Source organism: Aquarana catesbeiana, linkage group LG06 (assembly GCF_042186555.1).
Source record: "Aquarana catesbeiana isolate 2022-GZ linkage group LG06, ASM4218655v1, whole genome shotgun sequence".
NCBI classification, from domain to species: Eukaryota; Metazoa; Chordata; class Amphibia; order Anura; family Ranidae; genus Aquarana; species Aquarana catesbeiana.
In genome coordinates this window covers 39,951,256-39,957,255 of record NC_133329.1, presented here as the reverse complement: position 1 = coordinate 39,957,255, position 6,000 = coordinate 39,951,256, and the positions used below count along the sequence as shown (strand labels likewise).

General features: G+C 44.5%; 1 protein-coding gene across 1 annotated transcript in view; it reads left to right on the top strand.

The window, feature by feature from the left end:
- The first annotated feature begins 904 nt into the window (after positions 1–904).
- Positions 905–6,000, top strand: part of LOC141148335 (interferon-induced very large GTPase 1-like) — a 61,393-nt gene continuing 56,297 nt past the window's right edge. The window contains exon 1 of the mRNA XM_073635712.1: positions 905–1,014. The gene's annotated coding sequence lies outside the window, so the exon portion shown is untranslated. The remainder of the gene's footprint in view (positions 1,015–6,000) is intronic.

Below are 6,000 nucleotides of genomic sequence, written 5' to 3'. Positions count from 1 at the left end.
CCCCTCAGATTTCACCAGATCCCAGACCCGCCTTCTCCTTCAGCTCACAACAGCAGCCAAACAGACGATAGCCAGGGCCTGGAAAACTCCAAAACTCGCTCTAGCTGAAGTTAAAAACAGGGTCACTCAAGCTATGATCCACAGTAAAATTGAAGCAACAATCCTTGATAGGATTCCCCAGCACCTTAAAATCTGGAATTCTTGGGCTGAACACTTTCTACCCCCGGACTTCGATAAGCACCTTCTAAAACCCTAACCAGGTCACAACAATATTAGACAGACTTAATGGTACTTCGTTGGTTTGTGCGTCCCCCCGACCATTCCTCCCCTCTACACTCCCTACCTCTAGTCTCTTTCTACCTCTTCTTTATCTACCACTCTCCTCACTCTACCTTTTCTACTTAATGTTTCTCCTTCAGATATATCAATGGTAATGTTTTTTACAATTTACAAAACGATTACCAGATTTTGACTTTGTACATACTCGCAGATTTACTTTTCGAGCAAACGAATAAAACTTTAGTTTTTGTTTTAATTTCTCTTTAATTATAAATGGAAACAGTTATAATGCGTCCACAGTTATCTCTGCGAGGAATATCTTCTGGACATTCTGTTTTTGATATGTTCCTGATGTCTGCTGTAATACATATGTCGCTGAAAAAACCTGTATAAATCTCATTGTTACATGTCGCATAAATATTGCCTGTTGAATTCTATGTCTGCTTTTCAATAAAAAACTTTGAACAGAAAAGTTTTTTCCTTAAAATTCCCTCCTAAACTTGGGGTGCGCGTTATACGCAGATAAATACGGTAATAAGAAGTCTGACTGATAGATATTGTTATGTTGTTTTGCAGCACTGAACAAATAACAGGATAAAGACTAACCAAACTTTCAGTTCTGTTTTTAACAACTGGTTTCCCTCTGCCAGCCCCCTTTCTTACTACCTAGGTGAAGCGCTAACTCACATCAGTTGCTGCGATCTCTGCTCACCATACACATACCACGGCTCCAAGGTAAGGAGAAACCTTGTCATTAAGAATAGTGCTAATCCATGTATCCAGAGTGTCTCCTCAGCTATAAACTGACAGTTTGTATTTCTGGAAAAAAAAAGTGAACACTTTAAAGAGGTTTGTACCAGTGTTAAAGAATAATCATGTGCAGGAGTACTAACATGTGTGTCATATTATTGCTACTACAACTCTTGTTTTTTTCTTCTTTTTACTGTTTATTACATCACCCTGTTCCAGCGCTTGCTTGCTGTGCTGTGGAAGTGTTAGATGACTTAAGTTGTGTACTAACTATGCTGTCAGATCTCCTGCTACCTGTTCTTAGTTTGGAGAGATATTGATATGTAAGAGACAGAAAGTGTGGCTGTCCTATACATGTAAACTAACATCTGTTTTTACTGTTTCTTTAAACAGCTGATTTTAGGCTAGCGATGTGTTTGTTACTTTTTTAGTTGTTGATTTTCTTTTACTCGGGTGCATTACACTCCATATTGGGTGTGAGCAGTGGCCATTTTGTAAGCTGAGCCTGTATAAGGAAGGCCAGAAGCCATTTTGTGGCTAAAGATTTATTTCATATTTCTAAGTGTTCTGTCACTAATTGAAATATTTTGTTTCCATTATTCTCTGTGGGCATTCCATTTTGTTCCATTATTCTCTATGGGTATTCAATTTTGTTCCATTGGGCATTCCATTTTGTTACATTATTCTATATGGGCATTCCATTTTGGTACATTATTCTCTAAGGGCATTCAATTTTGTTCCATTATTCTCTATGGGCATTCCATTTGGGCACTCCATTCTGTCATTTCTTTTAGTATGTCCCCATTTTGTAGATGTACTAAACTGCATATTGGGATGATGGGATGATTGGAGTATTGGCTGCAATACTCAGCACTCTCACTAGGTGTCCAGGAGAGGTAACAAGTATAGTACATAATTGTAACCAAATAGCAATGTATAGCGAAGAGTTAAACAATATGTGCGCATACTATATTTTCATATAACATATATACAGTGGGGAGAACAAGTATTTGATACACTGCTGATTTTGCAGGTTTTCCTACTTACAAAGCATGTAGAGCAGTAGTTCTCAACTCCTGTCCTCGGGACCCACTAACAGGCCAGGTTTGCAAGATAACTGAAATACATTACAGGTGATATCATTTGCTGCTCAGTGATTGCAGTATTCTAGTCTGCATCTCCCCAATAGGGATGAGCCGAACACCCCCCTGTTCGGTTCGCACCAGAACATGCGAACAGGAAAAAAGTTCGTTCAAACACGCGAACACCGTTAAAGTCTATGGGGCACAAACATGAATAATCAAAAGTGCTAATTTTAAAGGCTTATATGCCAGTTTTTGTCATAAAAAGTATTTGGGGACCCGGGTCCTGCCCCAGGGGACATGGATCAATGCAAAAAAAAGTTTTAAAAACGGCAGTTTTTTCAGGAGCAGTGATTTTAATAATGCTTAAAGTCAAACAATAAAAGTGTAATATCCCTTTAAATTTTGTAGCTGGGGGGTGTCTATAGTATGCCTGTAAAGGGGCGCATGTTTCCTGTGTTTAGAACAGTCTGACAGCAAAATGACATTTCGAAGGAAAAAACCCATTTAAAACTACTCGCGGCTATTGCATTGCCGACAATACACATAGAAGTTCATTGATAAAAATGGCATGGGAATTCCCCACAGGGGAACCCCGAACCAAAATTGAAAAAAAAAAATTGACGTGGGGGTCCCCCTAAATTCCATACCAGGCCCTTCAGGTCTGGTATGGATATTAAGGGGAACCCCACGCCAAAAAAAAAAAAAAACGGCGTGGGGTCCCCCCAAAAATCCATACCAGACCCTTATCCGAGCACGCAACCTGGCAGGCCGCAGGAAAAGAGGGGGGGACGAGAGTGCGGCCTGAACCGTACCAGGCCACATGCCCTCAACATAGGAAGGGTGCTTTGGGGTCCCCATGTTGATGAGGACAAGGGCCTCATCCCCACAACCCTGGTCGGTGGTTGTGGGGGTCTGCGGGCGGGGGGCTTAACGGAATCTGGAAGCCCCCTTTAACAAGGGGACCCCCAGATCCCGCCCCCCCTGTGTGAAATGGTAAGGGGGTACTTACCCCTACCATTTCACAAAAAAACTGTCAAAAATGTTAAAAATGACAAGAGACAGTTTTTGACAATTCCTTTATTTAAATGCTTCTTCTTTCTTCTATCTTCCTTCATCTTCTTCTTCTTCTGGTTCTTCTGGTTCTTCCTCCGGCATTCTCGTCCAGCATCTCCTCTGCGGCGTCTTCTATCTTCTTCTCCTCGGGCCCCTCCGCACCCATGGCATGGGGGGAGGCTCCCGCTCTTCATCTTCTTCATCTTCTTCTCTTATTCTTTTCTTCTCTTCTTCTCTTCTTCATTTTCTTCTCCGGGCCGCTCCACATCCATGCTGTCATGGAGGGAGGCTCCCGCTGTGTGACGGTTCTTAAATAACGTGGGGCGGGGCCACTCGGTGACCCCGCCCCCCTCTGACGCACGGGACATGACGGAACTTCCCTGTGGTATTCCCCGTGACGTCACAGGGAAGTCCCGTCAAGTCACCGTGCGTCAGAGGGGGGCGGGGTCACTGGGTGGCCCCGCCCCTCGTTATTTAAGAACCGTCAGACGAGGAGACGCCGTCACACAGCGGCCGGGATCTGGGGGTCCCCTTGTTTAAAGGGGGCTTCCAGATTCCGATAAGCCCCCCGCCTGCAGACCCCCACAACCACCGGCCAGGGTTGTGGGGATGAGGCCCTTGTCCTCATCAACATGGGGACAAGGTGTTTTGGGGGCTACCCCAAAGCACCCTCCCAATGTTGAGGGCATGTGGCCTGGTACGGTTCAGGAGGGGGGGGCGCACTCTCGTCCCCCCCTCTTTTCCTGCAGCCTGCCAGGTTGCGTGCTCAGATAAGGGTCCGCTATGGATTTTTGGGGGGACCCCACGCCGTTTTTTTTTTTTTTTGGCACGGGGTTCCCCTTAAAATCCATACCAGACCTGAAGGGTCTGGTATGGAATTTAGGGGGAACCCCACGTCATTTTTTTTTTAAATTTTGGCTGGGGTTCCCCTTAATATCCATACCAGACCTGAAGGGCCTGGTAGGGAATTTAGGGGGACCCCCACGTCATTTTTTTTTTTTTAATTTTGGTTCAGGGTTCCCCTGTGGGGAATTCCCATGCCATCTTTATCAATGAACTTCTATGTGTATTGTCGGCAATGCAATAGCCGCGAGTAGTTTTAAATGGGTTTTTTTCCTTCGAAATGTAATTTTGCTGTCAGACTGTTCTAAACACAGGAAACATGCGCCCTTTTACAGGCATACTATAGACGCCCCCCAGCTACGAAATTTAAAGGGATATTACACTTTTATTGTTTGACTTTAAGCATTATTAAAATCACTGCTCCTGAAAAAACGGCCGTTTTTAAAACTTTTTTTGCATTGATCCATGTCCCCTGGGACAGGACCCAGGTCCCCAAACACTTTTTATGACAATAACTTGCATATAAGCCTTTAAAATTAGCACTTTTGATTTCTCCCATAGACTTTTAAAGGGTGTTCCGCGGCATTCGAATTTGCCGCGAACACCCCAAATTGTTCGCTGTTCGGCGAACTTGCGAACAGCCAATGTTCGAGTCGAACATGAGTTCGACTCGAACTCGAAGCTCATCCCTACTCCCCAAGGTAATACTTAAATTCTGGCCTGTTAGTGGGTCCTGAGGACCAGAGTTGAGAACCACTGATGTAGAGGTCTGTGATTTTTATCATAGGTACTCTTCAACTGTGAGAGACGAGATCTAAAAAAAAAAAAAACATCCAGAAAATCACATTCACGTATGATTTTTAAAAAACAAATTTGCATTTTATTGCATGACATAAGTATTTGATTACCTACTAACCAGTAAGAATTCCGGCTCTCACAGACCTGTTATTTTTTCTTTAAGAAGCCCTCCTGTTCTCCACTCATTACCTGTATTAACTGCACCTTGAGCTTGTTACCTGTATAAAAGACACCTGTCCACACACTCAATCAAACAGACTCCAACCTCTCCACAATGGCCAAGACCAGAGAGCTGTGTAAGGACATCAGGGATAAAATTGTAGACCTGCACAAGGCTGGGATGGGCTACAGGACAATAGGCAAGCAGCTTGGTGAAAAGGCAACAACTGTTGGTGCAATTATTAGAAAATGGAAGAATTCCAAGATGACGGTCAATCTCCCTCAGTCTGGGGCTCCATGCAAGATCTCACCTCGTGGGGCATCAATGGTCATGAGGAAGGTGAGGGATCAGCCCAAAACTACATGGCAGGACCTGGTCAATGGCCTGAAGAGAACTGGGACCACAGTCTCAAAGAAAACCATTAGTAACACACTACGCTGTGATGGATTAAAATCCTGCAGCACACGCAAGGTCCCCCTGCTAAAGCTAGTGCATGTCCAGGCCTGTCTGAAGTTTGCCAATGACCATCTGGATGATCCAGAGGAGGAATGGGAGAAGGTCATGTGGTCTGATAATAAAAAATAGAGCTTTTTGGTCTAAACTCCACTCGCCGTGTTTGGAGGAAGAAGAAGGATGAGTACAACCCCAAGAACACCATTCCAAAAGTGAAGCATGGAGGTGGAAACATCATTCTTTGGGGCTGCTTTTCTGCAAAGGGGACAGGACGACTTCACTGTAGAGGGGAGGATGGATGGGGCCATGTATCGCGAGATCTTGGCCAACAACCTCCTTCCCTCAGTAAGAGCATTGAAGATGGGTCGTGGCTGGGTCTTCCAGCATGACAATGACCTGAAACACACAGCCAGGGCAACTAAGGAGTGGCTCCATAAGAAGCATCTCAAGGTCCTGGAGTGCCCTAGCTAGTCTCCAGACCTGAACCCAATAGAAAATCTTTGGAGGGAGCTGAAAGTCTGTATTGCCCAGCGACACCCCCAAAACCTTAAGGATCTGGAGATCCTAGCGGCCGAAAAC